Below are 22223 nucleotides of genomic sequence, written 5' to 3'. Positions count from 1 at the left end.
AGAAGAAAACAAATTGGACTTCATCAAATGAAAACAAAAAGCTCTCCAAAGCACACTGTTATAAAAATTAAAGGGTTTGTAACAGACTTGGAGCAAAATACATTCTCAACATTCATTTGATGAAGGACTTGCATTTATATATATAAAAATTCCTACACCTGATGAGAGGACAAGTAGCCCAGTAATAAATGAGCAAACTATTTGAGCAATCACTTCACCAAAGAAAGTATACAAGTGACAAATATGTGAAAAGATGCTCAACATTGTTAGTCATTAAGAAAATACAAATTAAAACTCTAGTAATATATTACCCCCCACTACAGAAGAGTTTAGCAATTTCTTATAAAGTTAACCATCTACCTACCATATGACTTAGCAGTTCTACTCCTGTGTATTAGGAGAAATAGAAACATATGTCTGCATAAAGACTTTTTTTGCAGAGTACACATAATTGTTTTAATTACCTGCTTGAGGCTAAAGCAAACAGCAATTAGCACAAAAGTGCAAAAGAGACATTGGAAGGCCAATGGACAAGTCTGCCCTGCTGTGATTGCAATGGCTCGAGTCAATTTCCTGAGCTGATAATCTTTACATTGTATACCAAACTTTACCTTTGATTGCCTGTATGGATTGCTAAAAAGCAAATGTGTATTCAAAGTGAATAAAAGCAAATGGACCAGACTTGGTGAGCCTCTTCATGAAAGAGGTTTCTACTTGGCCCCCTATGCCTTCCAGAATTCATATTTCTTGTATAGTGTATTCATTCTGTCATTGACCCTCCTGCAAGTCACCCTGAACCCGCTGCACAGATCACGGCAAGTGGCGCCTAGAACAGGGACATGAGGAGAAGGTTCGCCAGAGTGAAAAAGAAGTGGAAGTGGAAGTCAGCCGAATGCACAAGCCTGTGCCAGCTTCAGAGTCATGACCGTAAGTGGACAGGGACATTTCTGAAATTAGCCAGGTTATAATGGGGAAATATTCGAGTAAAACACAAAACATTATTGTAGACTTTATCTCTGGGAACAAGTAGGTAGGAATTTAAGGAGAAATCAGGCTCAAGGAAAATGAGACCTGCCCATTATCCTGGAAACATTAGCCTTGTTTCCTAAACCCAGCCTGTATATAATGGACCACATTCCAAGGTTGACTCCCTTGTCATCTTTAACTATGGGCTCTTGTTTGAGCTGTATATTGCCCACTTCATATTGAGGATCAAAAGCCTACAGAATGGCAGGAGGATTTGCCATCACCCCCTCCTCCTCCCAAAGTAGAGCCTGTAAAACTGTAATACCCAAGGCCCCCAATCCGCTGCCTCCAGTGTGGGAAGGCTCATCAACTAGAGAAAATGGGGCTGACAGTCCATTTAAAAAAGGACTCCTTAATGCTTTGTCTGAAAATTACCATATGACGCCTTGGGACTGGCAGATTTTAGCTAAAATGACTTTAGACTCCAGTCAGTGCTATGGGGAGCAGAATATGATAAGATCTGTAAACAACGGGCTGTTTGTGGGTGTTCACTGGGACCCCACCTGGGAGCCCTCTGGGCCACATTCTGGCTGTAAGTCCGGGCAGTGTAAAACATCTGAAAGATCCATGAAATGAACTCTGATTTATTAAGTCTTGCCTATGTGTTATGCATGCTTGTGAATATCATATATAAGAGTGTCTCTTGATTGTTGTTTTATCTGTCTTTGTTGTTTGGTTTAATTTGTTTATTGTTAGTCCATTCAAAAAATATTCCAAAAAAGATATAAATTAGTAAGAAATTTTAGAGACTGTCTCAGAACTATTCTGAAGTTAATAAATGCCTACACCCCTTTTCACCCCTGTAGTAAGCATGCCTCTAATTTATCTTAATAGAAAAGAAACAGTAGGTGGCCAGGCCATTACTGAATTTCCCCAGAGCAAACAGAATGTGGGAGTGGAGAGAGAGAATATTAGCAGTACATGTGGCTGACAACACAGGTCCTAGGAAAATTCCCCTAGCCTAGACAAAGGGAGGTAAAGATAGCTAAAAAAGGCCCCCGCCCATTAATTACTAGGTCTCTTGCCTCTCACCTTTATTGTGATAAAATGGGCTCCCGCTCTCAGGAGCATTCTTGTTTCATTTTTGCCATGTTTTTGTTTCCTGGTCTGTCATTTGAAATTTGGATAAGTGAGCCATTTCTCTCAATTTGGGGATGCGTCTGTGACTTCTATACCCATGAAGAGAAAAAGGATAGCTTAAGAGAAGGCGTGCCCCACCTGATTTTGGGTGGCCTCTTGGCCTAAGCCCCATATCTTCATGGATGCTATAGAATAGGCTCCAGACTGTTTTTCTTTGGAAGCTGGTGAAAATGACACAAGGAAAATATACAGGCTGGGTTTGGGCAACAAGGCTAATGTTTCCATGATAATGGACACTTCTTGAATAATAATGGACCACATTCCAAGGTTGACTCCCAGGTCCCAGGGGCACTATTTTCCTGTTTTTTGTGTGTTTTTTTTTATAAAGAAAAATAAAATAAAATAGTACTTTAACATTAAAACCACTGAAAGCCAATGAGTTATCTCTGTTACAGAATTTGCCAAGGAAAATGCTTTGGGTAATAATAATTGGCTTTAAGATCTCAAAGTTGTTAAGGCAATATATATATATATATATATATATATATATATATATATATATAAACTAAAATAAAGGGTATATGTTAAATCTTTTTCAGTGGTAATTTTATATGTCTAAACAAAGTTTTCTAAAGTCTTTGATAACTTAAAACTTTGGACTTTGCTGAATAAATAATAAAAATTATTAAATATCTAGGTATTTTGAAGTGACAGGATACTGAAACATTAATTAATCTGAATTTGCCTCATATGGAGAATCCAGAGGATGAATTAAATCTATTAATTGAATATGTCTTGTATTTTATTTGAAATATCTCTTAAAATATGAATATATTACTAATCTGAGAAATGCTAAGTATTTAACTTACCACCAAAAATTTGAGGCTTCTAAAAGTTAAAAGTTCAAACTATGTTGGGAGAATTTATATGGTTTTGATAATAGAATGCATAAAGTATAGAAATTCATTTTTGAGGAAAATAATTCTTGCATTTTCTCTGGAAAAATTAGTAGTTCAAAATATATTATAGTCTTTATGTGTCTGTGTGTCTGTGTACTATGTATGGTAAAATTTCAACCTAGGATATAATATTTTATTGGCCTTATTAAAAAAAAGAATTAATTCTGTGGTCCAAACCAAATTTTTAATATTAATTTAAATTTCAAGACTTTAACCAAGAGATAGCTTTGGGTCATTTCAAGGGCCCTGGAATAATTCAAGGATTTATTCTCTCTTCTTAAAAGAAATATTTTTGAACTAAATTAGGCCGATCTAATACACTTGAAATCAAGTGGGAAGCTTTGTCAAATAAAAATTAATAACTGTGTTCTATTTCTATACATGTATTTTAAATGTTATAAAGGTTTCAGCCTCCAAGCTTGGCAGGAAACCAGAATATTCATCAACGGAATTTCAAAACAGCATACATAATGCCTCAGACCCCACCCAGCTGTTCTTCAGATTGGCTGGGGGTGGGGTGGCATCTGTACTTCATGTATCAAATATATAAGTTTGCTTACTTTGCTTTTTCAGTAAAGGTGCATACTTTAATTACTTATTAATAAGTTAGTTAGCTTTTCACAATATAATCAAGGTCTCATATAAACTCATTTATATGAGAAGCCAATATTTTATGAGCAATTGGTTCTAATAAAGTCCAAAGTAAAATTTGCATATATATGCAAATAAACATTATCCAAAAAGAATGCTCTTTAGAAGTAAATTTAAGCTTAAAAAAAGGAGAAATTTAAAAATCTCCTCCACTACTATTTTCATAGTAAACTGCAAGTTATTATTCAAGCATTAAATCTCACCATTAATTAGACCTATAAGTAAAAAGAAAGTTACTCTTTCTTGAGATGTATGCATTGCAGTATTGGCCAGCATGTGTCTCTCCTGCTAGTTTTTCTGGAAGGCAAGCAAGTTGGTTGCTGTTTGAAAGAAAGTAAAAGTCTTTACTGTAGCAATTTATGGCAAGCCCACAGGAAAAGCAGACTTTAGCAATGTTTACCCAATTAGAAAATAAATTCCCTAAATGGGGCTTAAAGATTGCTCCAGAAAAGATACAGAGAGAAATTCCCTTCAAAAATCTAGGAAACATAATTGAAAACCAGTGTATTAGGCCTTAACAGGTAGGAATACAAAAAGATTGCCTTAAGACCTTAAATGGCTTTTAGAAATTATTATGGGACATTAATTGGTTAAGACCTTATCTAAAAAATCTCTACGGGAGAAATGACAAATTTATTGAATATACTTAGGGGATCCTGAGGAAGCTTTTATTAAATGAATGCAGGGATGACAGAATCATTTTCTGATTTCATGGCTTGCCTCACTTGAGCAATGAGACAGCAAATACAGCATAAAACAGCAGTTTGCAACCATCTAGAAAATCTAGATGCCAAGCAGTTTGAGGCCATCTAATAAATCCTATCTTCCCCAAACCAAGGACACTTAAGAGTAAATGCTTTGCATTTTGCCTCCCTAAACAGAGGGTAAATAGCTTATGTCAATGTACTCAGGAAGACTAATAGCAGAAATGCAACTAGTTCATTTGCTCTCCACACGCAAGGACAAGTGAAGTTAGAAAATAAACCTTATTTCAGACTGATTTAAATTGGCAAATTGAAATAAGTGGATATTCAGGGGGAACTTAGTTGTCACCTACTAAAAAACAAATTACTACAGTTTTATATTATACCGCTATTATTATACCAAAAAATACTAGGCAGGAACCTATTCCTGGAGCATTAACTGTTGTTTTTACTAACAGTTCCTCTAATGGCAAAGCTACTTATCATACAGTAAATTCAGACCAAGTCATTCAGACTAGTCACACTTCTGTACAAAGGATTGAGTTAGAAGCTATCAATGCTGCATTGCAGGATTTCCAGGAGCCTCTCAATATTATTTCTGATTCTGCCTAAGCTACTGGCCTGGTAAACAGAATTGAGACTACTCAATTAAAATGGCTCAATGACCAAAGTCTATTTGTACTATTTAAACAGGTACAGCGAATTGTACAGCAAAGACAATATCCCTTTTATATTACTCATATCAGGACTCATACACCCTGTCTGGTCCTTTAACAAAAGGAAATGCATATGCCAATCAATTAATCTTTTTGTTACAACAAGCCACAGAATCTCACCAACTTTTACATCAGCCTGCCAAAATGTTATCTAAACAATTCTCAATCAGTCAACAGCAGGCTAAACAGAAATCAAGGAATGTCCCACTTGTATGTTACATCTGCCTCAAGGGCCTAATACAGGAATTAACTCTCAAGGATTGATATGGGACCATATCTGGCAAATGGATGTAACATATTACACTCGTTTGGGATGCCTTGGGGCATTGCATGTCTCTGTAGATATCTTTTCAAAAGTCCTTTGGGCCAATGCATCTACAGGGAAACAGTGAAACAGGTCATTAATCACTGCCTAGCTGCTTTTGCTGTCATGGGAATTCCAAAAATTATTAAAACTGATAATCGACCTGCATACAAAAGCTATAATTTCCAACAGTTTTGTACAAAATGGAAAATTCAACACATTATGGGAATTCCATACAATTCCCAGGGACAGGCAATTATAGAATGCCAACATCAGTGGCTAAAATCTCAACTTGAAAAACAAAAAGGGGGGATATTAGAGAAATTTCCTGTAAGTAGACTATACCATGCCTTAATTACCTTAAATTTTTTCACTTGTACTGCTGATGGCAAGACACCAATAGAGCTACACTGGTGTCATAATGAGCCAAAGGAAAAAGGCTTGGTCAAATGGAAGGATCCTGAGTCTGGTTTATAGAAAGTTCCTGACCCTTTATTAACCTTTGGTCAAGAATATGCTTGTGTATTTCCAGAAAACTCCTCCAAGCCCATGTGAATTCCTGCAAGGAACATCAAACTTGAATTCACAGGAGGAATTGACCAAACTAATGAGGACCTTGCACCTGGAGCAGGGTGGGCAGCCTTTTTGTGAATGCTTGCCAAAGCCAGCAAAATCTCTGACTCAAAATTCTTCTGCGTGCCAACCCTAATTTTTTGAGAACATGTTAAACCTACTTGATATCTCTTAAGGTGTACGTATGTGAAGAACCTTGAAGAATAATAAAATTCATTCGAGCAACAAAATAACAGTATATGATGATGAAAAGTACATTTATTTTATAATGTATACATGTACACTGGTAGTCCGACAGAAAACTTTATGACTCCGTTTGATATTATCAGTGAGACTTTTGCTGCTGCATCACTGATGACAGAGATTTTACATCAGGTTTATATTTCGTGACCTTCAGAGATATGCATGAGCTACTACTGTCATCCGTCAGGCTACTCCTATTATGAGACTTAACAAAATTCATCACTGAGAACAAAGATTCACAAGCATATGTGGATGAAAACATGGAGAGTAATGCTGTTGCAAAGTTTTTTAAACAGAAAAAAATTTCTGGAATGGCATTCCAAGTCCTCAATAGTTCGTTTTCGACACTTCTCTCTGGTACTCCTGTCTCTAATCACGTTTTTTCAATGTTTTCCAAGTCAACTCTAAGGTCAATAAATTTCTGCTTTCAAATTGAGCTACTCTGAAATTCAATCAACTGCATTTCAAAGTCAGCCATGTCTATCCATGAAAACATTTGTAAGTTTAGTTCCTCCAGTTTCATACTGTCTGGAAACCTCATGAATTTTGCTGTCTCTTCCAGTTCTCTGAATTTTACAAATCTTGAGAAGAACTGCTCAATAGTTGACTCGATGATGTTTAAAAACAGCTTTTGAAGGCTTTGACAGTCTGTTCAGTCATCTTTTGGGAGGTCTTTGATGTGCCTCTTGAGGTTTGGGAAATATCTAAATCTCTCACCATCCACATCCCTCTTAAAGACTTCCAGTTTTTTTTCAAAAGCCTTTATGTAACCAAACGTAACATCAAGTGTCTTGCCAGTTCCTTGTAATTTAACATTTAAGTCGTTCAAATGTTCACAAAAATTGTAAATGGAAGATTATAAGAGAGGGTTTCATGTTCCAGCAAAAGTTACTGGCATGCCATGTTTGGCACGCGTGCCAGGGGTTGCCCACCCCTGACCTGGAGCCTCAACCTGTACTTGTGGCTGCAGACAGATGACTACTCCCAGCAGCCCCAGGCAAACTTACAGACTAGTTTCTTAGATGCCTGGCAGCAATTTAAAAAAGACATGAAAGAATTCAATCCTTTTCATTGGATCTCCCTACATTTGCCTCTTAGCGTAACCACTATTGTCCATTTCATTATTGATCTTATGTGTTTATTTCTAGTCTGCAGATGCAGAATGAAGAGTCTTAAAAACAAAAAAACAAAACAAAACTCGAGCTCTACAGAGGGCATATGCTTTTCAAGATTAATTAAGAAAACAAAAAGGGGGAAATGCCGGCGGCTAAAGCAAACAGCAATTAGCATAAAAGTGCAAAAGAGACATTGGAAAGCCAATGGACTTTGATATTCAGCAGGGCTGAATATCAGCACAAGTCTGCTCTGTTCTGATTGCAATGGCTCAAGGCAATTTCCTGACCTGGTAATCTTTACATTGTATACCAAACTTTACCTTTACCTTAGCCCAGCCGTGGGCAAACTACGGCCCGTGGGCCGGATCCAGCCCGTTTGAAATGAATAAAACTAAAAAAAAAAAAGACCGTACCCTTTTATGTAATGATGTTTACTTTGAATTTATATTAGTTCACACAAACACTCCATCCATGCTTTTGTTCCAGCCCTCCGGTCCAGTTTAAGAACCCATTGTGGCCCTCGAGTCAAAAAGTTTGCCCACCCCTGCCTTAGCCTGTATGCATTGCTAAAGGGCAACTGTGTATTCAAAGTGAATAAAAGCAGATGTACTGGACTTGGTGAGACTCTTCATGCCTTCCAAAATTCATATTTCTTGTATAGCGTATTCATTGTGTTGTTAGCCATCCTGAACCTGTTGCACAGGTCATGGCAGTTACCATTTGTAAAATCGTTAAGTTGCTTCAACATTGTAATTGCTAATACAGAAGTTTCTGGGATGATGAAATTGTTCTGGTGGCAATTACACGTATGTGTTAAAATTCTTACAACTTCATACACAGGTCAATTTTACTGTATATTAATTTTAAAAATTTTTAAAAGAAAAAAGTAGTCTTATTAATTTAGTATTATCACTCAAGGAAAAAGACAAGGTGACATTCCTACTACTTTTTTCCCCAGGTATCTTACAGAATATCTTATAGAATATAACAGAAGGGATGAATTACTTTCACTTTTTTGAAGTAACTTCCAGTTACATTTACCAAATGGAGTAACTAGTTCCTACTTCATAGATTGAGGATAAAATGAGAGAAAATTACGTGTGAAAGTACATATACCAAGGCACTCAGTATATGCTTACGATATAGATAACATTAAGAGAAAAAAACAACCTTGCTCTCCCACGAAAGAATATTCTATTTCCATCTTAAAATTACACCCACCACATAAACCATGGAAGCCCTGAGGGCTACTGGAGGGACATTTTCAAACATGAAAACTTTATACCACTCTTGTTACATGATAAATACCATGTTAAATCTTTAATAAAATTCCATTAAAAATTATGTCATATTACATGCCATGATTAGCTTTCTAAAAACAATTTTGCTTTCTGTATACAAATCAGTGTCAATGAAATAAAAAAATAAAACTATACTAGGCAAATAACTTTATTAACCTGTTTCAAACTTTATTCCCAAACTTCTTCAGCTTAATTAGCTGTAAAGAATGATTTATGTGTAAGCTAAAACTGAAAAGAGCTGTAAATGTCCAGGGACATTGGGCTAAACAATATTAGAGATCTAGATTTTATCAGATCCATAAACAAATTTGAAAAAGTAGTCATAATATAAAATAGCAGCTTCCAGAAACTTCTTCAAATTTATCTTCTTTTGAGTTGACTCAATTCAGTTTGCTTCATTCTTGGAAGCCTCATCAAATCCTCACAAGATCTGGAACTTCATCATCATCATCCTCTCCAGTAGCAAGCAGTGCTTTTCCACCCACAGATTATTTGGGCAGAACTTCAGCCAGTCTCCTTACACCAGTCAGACTGTCTGTCCAAGCTGGTTTAAGATGCTGGGTAGCATTTCTGTCAGCTGCTTTGTCTCAGCATGGCCTGTCATGGTTTGTGAACATATTTACCTCTGCAATACCAGAGATACTGTTTACCCCTGACTTCTTTAAGGGGAACTGAAGTTTTTTTTATCATCTGCTGTAGCTGTTCTGTGAACCACCACCTTCTTTCTACGCACCGTTCCTTTCCCACCAATGTGCACTTGTGCCTGTAGTTGGTGAGTTTCTCTTGGTTCATGATAGTTTCTTTCATCTTGTTGGAGAGGAAACAGGGCCATGAGGAGGGCTAGGGCTGACGCTCAGGAGGTGTTGGGCAGACCAGCTTGAGAATAAGCACACACGTGGGGACGCAGGATGGCAGCTTCAGCAATGTCTGCATAAAGACTTGCATACAAATGCTCACAACAGTTTTATTTGCTATAGCCCCAAACTAAAAACAACTCAGTGTGGATAAAATAAATGTGGTATGCCCACACAATGGAATTACTACTCAGCAATAAAAAATAGCAAACTAATGATGCATTCAACAACATACAGTAATGTATGCATTCAAAATAATTATCTGGAGTGAAAAACCCAATCAAAGGAGCATATACTGTACATTATAGGCTGAATTGAGTGCCTCCAAAATTTGTATGTTAAAGTCCTAACCCCCAGGACCTCAGAATGTGAGTGTACTTGGAGATAAGGCCTTTAAAGAGGTAATTAAGTTAAAATGAGGTTCTGGGATTTTGAAGCAAAGCCCTAACAATCTCTGTTTATAACTACTTTCATATATATATATGCAAATTGTCCCCTTGGGAGTTCAATTGGGAGACTGGAAGTTTAGTCACTCACTATGACGTGCGCTGACCACTGGGGGTGGGGGGGTGGGGCGTGGAACAAAGGAAGGCCCCGGCCAGCCGGCAGCCAGCAGCCAGGGAAGGGAGGCCCCAACTGGCAGCCAGAAGGCCCCAATCAGCCCTGATTGCAGGCCAGCAGCCAGGCCTGGGGACCCTACTCATACATGAATCTCATGCATGGGGCCTCTAATACACACACACACACACACACACACACACACTATATATATATATGCCCGTGTGTGTGTGTGTGTGTGTGTGTGTGTGTGTGTGTGTGTGTGTACTAGAGGCCTGGCGCACTAAATTCGTGCATGGGTAGGGTCCCTAGGCCTAGCCGGCAATCAGGGCCAATCTGTGGGGTGACCGGCAGGGAAATCGGGGGGCCCCACTGGCATCTGCCTTGGCCTACCTGGCACCATCTGCTCACCAGCCCTGTGCCCCCACCACCGCTGGTCGCCTCCCTCTGAGGGGCAACCGGCGGGGTTATCAGGGGACCCCCACTGGCACCCACCTTGGTTGGCCTGGGGCCTGTGGGCTGGGGGCAGCTCCTGCATTGAGCATCTACCCCCTGGTGGTCAGCATGTGTCATAGGAACCAGTCATTCTGCTGTTTGGTCGATTTGCATATTAGGCTTTTATTATATAGGATATGTGTATATGTGTATATATCTTAATGTTGCCAGTATTACAGATGTCCCCCAGTTTTCCCACCTTCTTTGCCTCCCTCCACCAAGACCCTATCCCATTCCAGGCCTCCACTACACTATTGTCTGTGTACCTGAGTTCTTTAGTTAATTTCTTACTGTCTTCCCCCTCCCTCCCCTCTAAGATATGTCAGTCTGTTCTATGCTTCTATGCCTCTGGACCTGTTTTATTCATCAGTTTATTATATTCATTAGATTCTACATGTAAGTGAGATTATGTGATATTCGTCTTCTTTGACTGGCTTATTTCAGTCAGCATAATACTCTCCAAGTCTCTCCATTCTATTTCAACAGGAACCCATACAGTGGGTTCTCTTTTCATTTTGATGCTGGTTTCCTTTGCTATACGCAAGCTTTATAGTTTGATGTAGTCACACTTGTTTATTTCCCTCTTTGTTTTCTCTTGACCTAGAAGATGTATCAGTGAAAATTCTGCTACATGAGATGTCTGAGATTTTGCTGCCTATGTTTTCTTCTAGGATTTTTATGGCTTCCCAACTTACATTTAAGTATCTTACTTATTTTGGGTTTATTCTTGTGTATGGTGTAAGTTGGTGGTCTAGTTTCATTTTTTTGTCTGAACTTGTCCAGTTTTACCAACACCATTTATTGAAGAGACTGTCTTTTCTCTATTGTATGTTCTTACTTCCTTTGCCAAATATTAATTGAACATAATGATGTGGGTTGATTTCTGGGGTCTCTATTCTGTTCCATTGATCTATATGCCTATTCTTGTGCCAATACTAGACTGTTTTGACTACAATTGCTTTGTAGTATAACTTGAGATCTCGTATTGTGATCCCTCCAACTTTGTTCTTTCTCAAGATTGCTGTGGCTATTTGGGTCTTTTTTAGTACCATATACATTTTTGGAATATTTTTCTAGATCTGTGAAATATGCCATTGGCATTTTAATAGGAATTGTGCTGAATTGATAGATTGCTTTGGGTATTAAGTACATTTTAATAATGTTAATTCTTCCAATCCATGAGCATGGTATATTCTTCCAGTTGTTTATATCTTCCTCTATCTCTTTTTTTCAACGTTCTGTAGTTTTCTGAAGGTCTTTTATCACCTTGGTTAAGTTTATTCCAAGGTATCTTATTTTTTTGTTGTTGCAATGGTAAATTTTTATTTATTTAGTTAGTTTTTCTTTTTGAGATCTTATTTTTGGTGTATGGAAATGCCATCAATTTCTGGATGTTGATTTATATCCTGCTACTTTACCTAATTCATTTATTAATTCTAGTAGAATTTTGGTGGAGTCTAGGCTTTTCTATATACAATATCTTGTCATTTGTGAATAATTATAGTTTTATTTCCTCCTTTCCAATATTTTTTAATCTTTTTTTCTTGTCTGTTAACTGTGGCTAGGACTTGCAGTATTATATTAAATAAGAGTAGTGAAAGTAGACATTCCTGTCTTGTTTCTGTTCTTAATGGAAACGCTTTTAGTTTTTACCCATTGAGAATGATGTTGGCTGTAGGTTCTTCATATATGGCCTATTTTATCTTAAGGTATGATCCATGTAGTCCCACTTTCCTGATATTATTTTTATCAACAAAAGATTTTGTCGAATGCTTTTTCTGTGTCTATTGATATGATCATGTGATTTTCGTCTTTCATTTTGTTTATTGGTTTGTGAATATTGTATCAGCCTTGCATACCTGGAATTAATCCCTCTTGGTCATGTTGTATGATATTTTTAATATATTACTGGATCCAATTTGCTAATACTTTGTTCAGGATTTTAGCATCTATGTTCATAGGGATAGTTGCCTATAATTCTCTTTCTTTGTAATATCTGTATCTGGTTTAGGAATTAGGATAATGCTGGCCTTGTAAAATGAGCTTGGAAGAAGTCTTCCTTCCTCTTGAAATTTTTTGAATAGTTCGAGGACGATAGGCATTAGTTTTTCTTTGAATATTTGGTAAAAGTGGCCTGTTAAGCCATCCATTCCAGGACTTTTGTTTGCTGGGAGATTTTTGATTGCTGCTTCAGTTTCATTAGTTGTTATCTGCCTATTCAAGTTTTCTGATTCTTCCTGATTAAGTTTTGGAAGATTATATTTTTCTAGGAATTTGTCCATTTTGTCCAGGTCCAGTTTGTTGGCATATAGTTGTTCATAGTATTTTCTTACAATCCTTTCTATTTAGATTGTATCAGTTGTTATTTTGTTTCTGATTTTATTATTTATTTGTTTGTTTGTTTGTTTATTTATGAGTCGGGGTAAAGCTTCATCACTCTTGTTTATCTTTTCAAAGAACTACCTCTTGGTTTCATTGATCTTTTGTATTGTTTATTTAATCTCTATGGTTTTTATTTTTGGTCTGATCTTTATTATTTCCTTCCTTCTACTTACCCTGGGCTTTTCACATTATTCTCTTTCTGATTCTTTCCATAGTAGCATTAGATTTTTTGAGCTTTTCCTTGTTTTTTGAAGTAGGCTTGTAATGCTCTGAACTTCCCTCTCAGGACTGCTCTCACTGTGCCTCATAGATTTTGGATTGTTGTGTGTTCATTTTTATTCATTTTCAGGAAGTTTTTTATTTTTTCCTTAATCTCATTAGTAATCCATTCATTATTTAATAGCATGCTATTTAACTCCCATGTGTTTGAATGCTTTTGAGGTTTTTTATTGTAGTTGATTTCTAGTTTCATGCCACTGTAATCTGAGAAGATGCTTGATGGATTTCAGTCTTCTTTAATTTGTTAAGGGTTATTTTGTGTCCTAGCATATGATCTATCTTTGACAATGTTCCATGTGTATTTGAAAAGAACGCATATTTTGCTGCTTTTGGATGAAATGTCCTATAAATATCTACTGTTTTGATTACTGTAGCTTTCCAGTATAGTTATAAGTCAGGGACTGTGATACCTCAGGCTTTCTCCCCTCCCCCTCTTAGGATTGCTTTGGCTATTTGGGTTCCATGTAAATGTGAGGATATTTTTTAAATTTTATTTTCTTGTTTAAAGTATTACAAATAGTAGTACGTATGTCTCCTTTGTTTCCCCCATTGACCTTCCCCTGGCCTCCCCTACCCCCCGGCACATGCCCTTACCCCCCCCCCCCAGTGTCTTGTGTCCATTGGTTATGCTTATATGCATGCATATAAGTCCTTTGATTAATCTCTTACCCTCCCCCCCCCCCCCACAACACTCCCCAGCCTTGACAATCTGTTTAATGCTTCTCTGCCTGGCTTATTTCACTTAGCATAATGCTCTCCAGTTCCATCCATGCTGCTGAAAATGGTAAGAATTCCTTCTTTTTTACAGCAGCATAGTATTCCATTGTGTAGATGTACTATAGTTTTCTAATCCACTCATCTGCTGATGGGCATTTAGGCTGTTTCCAAATCTTAGCTATGGTGAATTGTGCCACTATGAACATAGGGGTGCATATATCCTTTCTGATTGGTGTTTCTGTTTTGTTGTGATATATTCCTAGAAGTGGTATTACTGGGTCAAATGGCAGTTCCATTTTTAAATTTTTGAGGAAATGCCATACTGTTTTCCACAATGGCTGCACCAGTCTGCATTCCCACCAGCAGTGAAGAAGGGTTCCTTTTTCTCCGCATCCTCTCCAGCACTTGTCATTTGTTGATTTGTTGATGATAGCCATACTGACAGGTGTGAGGTGGTACCTCATTGTTGTTTTGATTTGCATCTCTGGGATGATTAGTGACTTTGAGCATGTTTTCACGTGTCTCTTGGCCTTCTGAATGTCCTTTTTTCAAAAAGTTTCTATTTAGGTCCTTTGTCCATTTTTGATTGGGTTGTTTATCTTCCTTTTGTTAAGTTGTATGGGTTCCCTATAAATGTTGGAGATTAAACCTTTTTCGGAGATAACATTGGCAAATGCAGTGGGCTTTCTTGTTGTTTTGTTGATGGTTTCTTTTGCTGTGCAGAAACTTTTTATTTTGATGTAGTCCCATTTGTTTATTTTCTCCTTAGTCTCTCTTGCCCTAGGATCTGTGTCTGTAAAGATATTGCTATGACATGTGTCGGCATTTTTGCTGCCTATGGAGTCTTGTAGGGTTTTTATGGTTTCCGTCTTACATTCAAGTCCTTTAGCCATTTTGAGTTTGTTTTGGTGTATGGTGTAAGTTGGTGGTCTAGTTTCATTTTTTTTTGCATGTATCTGACCAAATTTCCCAGCTCCATTTATTAAAGAGGCTGTTTTGACTCCATTGTATGCTCTTGCCTCCTTTGTCAAATATTAATTGAGTATAATGGCTTCAGTCAATTTCTGGATCCTCTATTCTGTTCCATAGGTCTATATGTTTGTTCTTGTGCCAGTACCAGGCAGTTTTGAGAACCGTGGCTTGGTAATATAGTTTGATGTCTGGTATTGTGATCCCTCCAACTTTGTTCTTCTTTCTCAGGACAGCTGTAGCTATTCAGGGTCTTTTTTTTTATTCCAGATAAATTTTTGGAGAGTTTGTTCTAGATATTTGAAATATGCCATTGGTATTTTAATGGGGATTGCATTGAATCTGTAGATTGCTTTGGGTAGTATGGACATTTTAATGATGTTGATTCTACCAATCCATGAATATGGGATGTTCTTCCATTTGTTTATGTCTTCCTCTATCTCTTTTTTCAATGTCCTGTAGTTTTCTGAGTACAGGTCTTTTACGTCCTTGGTTAAGTTTATTCCTAGGTATCTTAGTTTTTTTGGTGCAATGGTAAATGGGATTGTTTTTTTCATTTCTCTTTCTGTGAGTTCATTATTGGTGTATAAAAAGGCCATAGATTTCTGGGCGTTAATTTTGTATCCTGCTACATTGCCAAATTCATTTACTAGGTCTAGTAGTTTTTTGATGGAGTCTTTGGGGTTTCTATGTATAGTATCATGTCATCTGCAAATAAGGATAGTTTTACTTCTTCTTTTCCAATTTGGATGCCTTTTATTTCTTCTTCTTGTCTGATCGCTATGGCTAGTACTTCTAGTACTATGTCAGATAGGAGTGGTGAAGTGGGCATCCTTGTCTTGTTCCTGTTCTTAGGGGAAATGATTTTAGTTTTTGCCCATTGAGTATGATGTTGGCTATAGGTTTGTCATATAGGGCTTTTATTATGTTGAGGTATGATCCCTCTATTCCCACTTTGCTAGGAGTTTTTATCAAGAAAGGTTGTTGAATTTTTGTCAAATGCTTTTTCTGCATCAATTGATATGATTATGTGATTTTTGCCTCTCAGTTTGTTTATGTGATGTACAACATTTATTGACTTGCCAATATTGTACCATCCTTGCATTCCTGGAATAAATCCCACTTGGTCATGGTATATGATCTTTCTAATGTATTGCTGAATCCAATTTGCTAGAATTTTATTGAGGATTTTAGCATCTCTGTTCATCAAGGATATTGGCCTGTAGTTCTCTTTTTTTTGTGGTGTCTTTATCTGGTTTTGGAATTAGGGTATTGATGGCTTTATAGAAAGAGCTTGGAAGTGTGCCTTTCTCCTGAATTTTTTGGAATAGTCTGAGTAGGATAGTTTTTAGTTCTTCTTTGCATGCTTGGTAGAACTCCCCTGTAAAGCCTCCGGACCAGGGCTTTTGTTTGCTGGAAGATTTTTGATCACTGTTTCAATTTCTTCGGTAGTTATCAGCCTATTCAGGTTTTTTGATTCTTCTTAGTTGAGTTTTGGGAGCTTGTATTTTTCTAAGAATATGTCCATTTCGTCTAGGTTGTCCTTTTTGTTGGAATAGAGTTGTTCATAGTATTTTTTCATAATTGTTTGTATTTCTTTAGGATCGGTTGTTATTTCACCTCTTTCATTTCTGATTTTGTTTATTTGGGTCCTCTCTCTTTGCTTCTTGGTGAGCCTGGCTAGAGGTTCATCAATCTTATTTATCCTTTCAAAGAACCAACTCTTGGTTTTGTTGATCTTTTGTATTCATTTTTTGGTCTCTGTTTCATTTATCTCTGCTCTGACCTTTATTATTTCCTTCCTTCTGCTTATGCTGGGCTTTTCTTGTTGCTCTCTTTCTAACTCTTAGAGTTGTAGGGTTAGATAATTTATTACCATTCTTTCTTGTTTTTTGAGGTAGGCCTGTAGAGCTATGAACTTCCCTCTCAAGACTTCTTTCACTGTGTCCCATAGATTTTGGACTGTTGTGTTTTCATTGTCGTTTGTTGCCATGATGCTTTTTATTGCTTCTTTGATCTCTATGGTAACCCAGTCATTGTTTAATAGCATGCTATTTAGCCTCCAGGTGTTTGATTTTTTTATTGTAGTTGATTTCTAGTTTTATGCCATTGTGATCTGAGAAGATGCTTGATATGATTTCTATCTTCTTGAATTTGAAGAGACTTTGCCTGTGACCCAATATATGGTCTATCTTTGAAAATGACCAATGTGCACTTGAGAAGAATGTATATTCTGTGGCTTTGGGGTGAAATGTTCTGAAGATGTCAATTAATTCCATCTGATCTAGTGAGTCATTTAGGATTGATGTTTCTTTGCTGAGTTTTTGTTTAGAGGATTTGTCCAATGGTGATAGTGGGGTATTAAAGTCCTTTACTATGACTGTATTGCTGTCAATCTCTCCCTTGATATCCTCCAGAAGTTTTTTATGTATTTGGGTGCTCCTGTATTGGGTGCATATATGTTTACCAGAGTCATTTCTTGCTCCCTTTATTATTATGAAGTGGCCTTCCTTTATCTCTTGTTATGTCTTTCACTTTGAGACCTAATTTGTCAGATATAAGTATTGCTACCCCAGCTTTCTTTTCATTTCTATTTGCTTGAAAAACCTTTTTCCATCCTTTCACCATCAGTGTGTGTGAGTCCTTTGGTCTGAGGTGGTTTTCCTGTAGACATCAGATATGTGGGTCATGTTTTCTTATCCACTCAGCTACCCTATATCTTTTGATTGGGGCATTTAATCTAGTTACAGTTAAAGTTATTATTGATAGGTACTTGTTTGTCGCCATTTTTATTCTTTATGCCTGTGTTCCTTCTCCGCTTCCTATTTCTTCTTTTTACAGCAGACCCTTTAGCATTTCTTGCATTGCTGGTTTTGGTGGTATTGAACTCCCGTAGTCCTTTCTTGTCTGTGAAGCTCCTGATTTCACCCTCAATTTTGATTGATAGCCTTGCTGGGTACAGTATTCTTGGATTCAAACCCTTCCTTTGCATGACTTTGTATATTCCATTACATTCCATTCCCTTCTGGCCTGAAGTGTTTCTGTTGAGAAATCAGTTGCTAGTGTGATGGGGGATCCTTTGTAGGTAACTTTCTGTCTCTCTCTGGCTGGTTTTAAGATTCTTACTTTGTCATTGGTGTTTGCCAGTTTAATTATAATGTGCCTTGGCATTGGTCTTTTGGGGTTCATTTTGTTTGGGACTCTGTGAGCTTCTTGGTTTTGTGTGTGTTTTTTCTTCCCTATATCAGGGAAGTTTTCTGTCATTATTTCTTCAAACAGGTTTTCTATTCCTTGCTCAGTTTCCTCTTCTTCTGGCACCCCTGTTATGCAGATGTTGTTTCATTTTATGTTGTCCCAAAGTTCCCTTAGGCTCTCCTCCTGTTTTTTAAGTTTTTTTTTTCTAGATGCTGCTCTGCCTGGGTATTTTTTCCTACCTTACCTTCTAGCTCACTGATGTGGTCCTCTGCTTCTTCTAATCTACTGTTGATGCTTTCTGTTGAGTTCCTTATAGCAGCAATGTCATTTTTCATTTCTTCTTGGTTCTTCCTCATTTCCTCTTGGTTTTTACACATATTGTTGAATTTGTCTTCTATTCTTTTCAGTGACCTTATGACCATTTCTCTGAATTCTTTCTCTGACATATTGCTTGCCTCCATTTCATTTACTGCCTTTTCTGGTGATGCCTTCTTTTCTTTCATATTTGGGCTATTTCTTTGTCTCTCTGTGATCTCTCTTCTCTGGGTGTCTGGTTTTGTAGTTCTCTCTCTCCTGCGTTGATTTAAAGGCACAAAATACAACACAACAAGGCACAATGCACAAGGCACTGAACACAAATGTATTCATGATACTAATACCCCCAAATAACGGTGACCACCAGAGAAAAGAGAATTAGGGGATAAGAAAAAAAATGGAGTGCAAAAATGATATTGGGAAAAGAAAAAATAGTAAGAGAGAAAATAAAGAGAGTAAAAAAGAAAGAAGGAAAACTACGTATATGGGGAGAATACTCCTATAGTACAACCACTAATCCCCAAAAATGCAAAGAACAAACACCCAGAGTTGAATGAAAACTACAAACAACTAATAGCAAGTGAGGAGAGGAAAAACAGCAGCAAAAAATAAACAGAAACAAAATCAACAAAAGAAGAGAAACAGTCTCATCAACAAGCACAAAAGAGAACCAGTCTAATCAACAATCAAGCAAACAACAATAGGACAGAGAGAAAGCAAGCAAAACAAAACAAAACACAAAAACCTATAACAAAAACAAATCAAAACAATAACACAATAACAACAGCAGCAAAAACAAAAAAGGGAAGAGAGAAAAAAGGAAAAAAAAGATTGTGAAGAAAATGAAAGAGGTGTGTATGGACTTAGTGAAGGGGATCAGAAATTAGATATATAAGTAGGATGATTTTTTTTAACAGTGGGTAAAAAGAAAGAATTGGTAAAATATAAAGCAGGAATAGGGTAAGAGAAACTGAACAAGAAAATGGGAAAAGTGAGGAAGAGAGTGTTGGCATAAAGGTAAAGTTGAGACAGAGTAAAATGATACTAAAGGAAAAATGAAAATAGAATGTAGAACACTATTTCCAAATTAAAATAAAGAGAATATAAAATGATACTTTTTTTAAAAAAAAGGTAAAATAGTGATAGTAATAATACTGATTAAAAATATAATAATTAAAAAGGTAAAATCAAGTGAGGAAAAAAATAGTTTCTTAAGTAAAAGATGAAAAAATAAAAATGAGTAGTAGTGAAAGTCATTCACTTCCTTTACTGTACTGTTTGTCATGCCTGTTTCCTGTAAGTAGTCAGGACAGTATTGAAGTTCCCTGTGTTCCACTGCTCCTCTGTATTGTAAGCCACAGTCCTGATTTTCAAGCAGGCAGTATTTCTGTGTTTCTTAGATTGCTTTATTTGTGTTTACACAAGGGTCAATTTGTGATTCAACCCCTGGGTGGCAGTGTTTCTGGATTGACCTCTGTGGCTATAAGTCCTCTCTAGCCAATATTTAGCTTTTGTTTTCCCTGTTGCACTTAATACTGGTTTGGGAGAATGGATTGTCCCAGAGCTGGTTCTCTGATAATTACTCCCCACTCCGATCCCCATGTTCCTCAGAAACAACTTTCTCCTGCAGTCTCTGAGAGTGTCCCCAATTGGGTGATCCTATGTCTGGGCTTAGTAATCAACAGCAAGGATTTAAAGAGAAAAAAAGAACCAGAGTAAGTGCGCGAACTCATGACTTTTACCCTCTGGGACTGTGAACTTTTTTCCCCTGGCACTAAGCAGCTGGGTTACTGGTAAAATTTCAGGGTGCTTTTTTGTACCTAGTCCCGCTATGGGTTGATTTTTAGAGTTCCCTTGTGCCAGCAGCCCTGCGGATTCCCTTCCACATTTGTGGATCACGCTAGCCCCAAGGCGGCGGGTTTTTGTGGGGCACAGACTTCCCTGAACCTCTAGATCCAGTTCGCGCATTTCCCTCTCCTTCCTGGATCGCTGACCTCACCTTTTCCTAGGTGAAATCTGACCTTTCTGAGAAGGTGGAGAGCTCCTCCAAGTCCGCATCTGTGCGACTCGGTGATCCGGTGTTCTTGGGTTCGCAGCTGTTCCCTGGGTGTTTTTGTAGATTCCCAGGATGTATAGGTTTTCGATAACAGCCACGCTCCCCTTTAAGATGGTGCAGTCTCCACGGCAGAGCTGGTCGCTCCGGGGGAGATTTCAGCAACAGTGGAGGCTGCCTGGTCAGGGGAACCCCAACAGTTCCTTGGAGTATAGCTGTCCCTTACCCACAAATATACACTCTCCGTATGTCCACACGCTCTCCTTTTGTTCTCTCCCCCACGCTATCTTGCAGTCTGCCTTCCGAACGGCAGACATCTTCCAAAAAAAAAAAAAAAAATCTAAATGTGAGGATTTTTTTGTTTTATTTTTGTGGAAAATACCATTTCGGATTTGGATGGAGATTGCATTAAGTCTGTATATTATTTTAGGTAATATGGCCATTTAAAAATGTTAATTCTTTTAATTCATGAATGTGGACTATCTTTTCAATTTTGTGTCTTCCTCAATTTTCCCCCACAATGTCTTGTAGCTTTCAGTGTACCAGTTTTTTGCTTCCTTTTTAAAGTGTAATCCTAGGTATTTTATTCTTTTTGTTGCAATTGTAATTGGGATTGTTTTCCCATTAGTTGCTCTTTCTGATATTTTGTTGTTAGTATATAGGAATGTAATGGATTTTGTAATGATATTAACTTTGTATCCTGCAACTTTACTATATTTTTTATTGTTTCTAATATTTTGGAGGAGTCTTTAGGGTTCTCTATATAGAGAATCATGCCATCTGCAAAGAGTGACAGTTTTAGTCGTTCATTCCCAATTTGGCTGTCTTTTATTTTTTTATTTTATTTTTTGCCTGGTTGTTATGGCCAGGACTTACAGAACTATGTTGAATAACACTGGTGAGAGTAGACACCCTTGTCTTGTTCCTGATCATAGTGAAAAAGCTTTCAGTTTTTCATCATTTAGCTGAGGGGTTGTCTTAATGGCCTTTTTTATGTTGAAGTAGTTCCCTTCTATACTTATTTTATTGAGTGTTTTAATTATAAATGGATGTTGTATCTTGCCAAATGCTTTTTCTGCACCTATTGATATTATCCTATCATTTTTACCCATTATGTTGTTAATGTGGTGTATCACAATGATTAATTTTTGGATATTGAGCCATCCTTGCATCCTGGAATGAAGCCCATTTGATCGTGATGTATGATCCTTTAATGTATTATTGTACTTAGTTTGCAACTATATGTTTAGGATTTTCATATCTATGTTGGTCAGATATGTTGGCCTTTAATTTTCTTTTTGTTGTAGTCCTTGCCTGGTTTGGTATCAGGGTAATGTTGGCCTTATAAAATGAGTTAGAAATTGTTCCCACCTCTTCAATTTTTTAGAAGAGTTTGAGAAGGATAGGTATTAAATTTTCTGTGAATATTTGGTAGGATTTACCAGTGAAGCCATCTGGCCTTGGACTTTTATTTTAGGGGAGGTTTATTTTTTTTAATTTCTTTATTGATTAAGGTATTACATATGTGTCCTTATCCCCCCATTACCCCCTCAACCCCCTCTCCCCCACTCATGCCCTCACCCCCCTGTTGTCTGTGTCCATTGGTTAGGCTTATATGCATGCATACAAGTCCTTTGGTTGATCTCTCCCCCTTACCCCCACCCTCCCCTACCTTCCCTCTGAAGTTTCACAGTCTGATCGATGCTTCTCTGTCTCTGGATCAGTTTATGTTGT

At 37.2% G+C, this 22223-nt stretch overlaps 1 protein-coding gene and 1 pseudogene across 1 annotated transcript in view; one reads left to right on the top strand and one right to left on the bottom strand.

Moving 5' to 3' along the window:
- The window catches only part of PTPN20 (protein tyrosine phosphatase, non-receptor type 20), a 57523-nt gene that overhangs the window by 13349 nt on the left and 21951 nt on the right, over positions 1-22223 (top strand). The gene's annotated exons all lie outside the window — the stretch shown is intronic.
- On the bottom strand, positions 9058-9479 carry LOC111823597 (annotated as a pseudogene).

Source organism: Myotis lucifugus, unplaced genomic scaffold (assembly GCF_000147115.1).
Source record: "Myotis lucifugus unplaced genomic scaffold, Myoluc2.0 scaffold_581, whole genome shotgun sequence".
NCBI classification, from domain to species: Eukaryota; Metazoa; Chordata; class Mammalia; order Chiroptera; family Vespertilionidae; genus Myotis; species Myotis lucifugus.
This window is presented reverse-complemented; position numbering and strand designations above follow the sequence as displayed.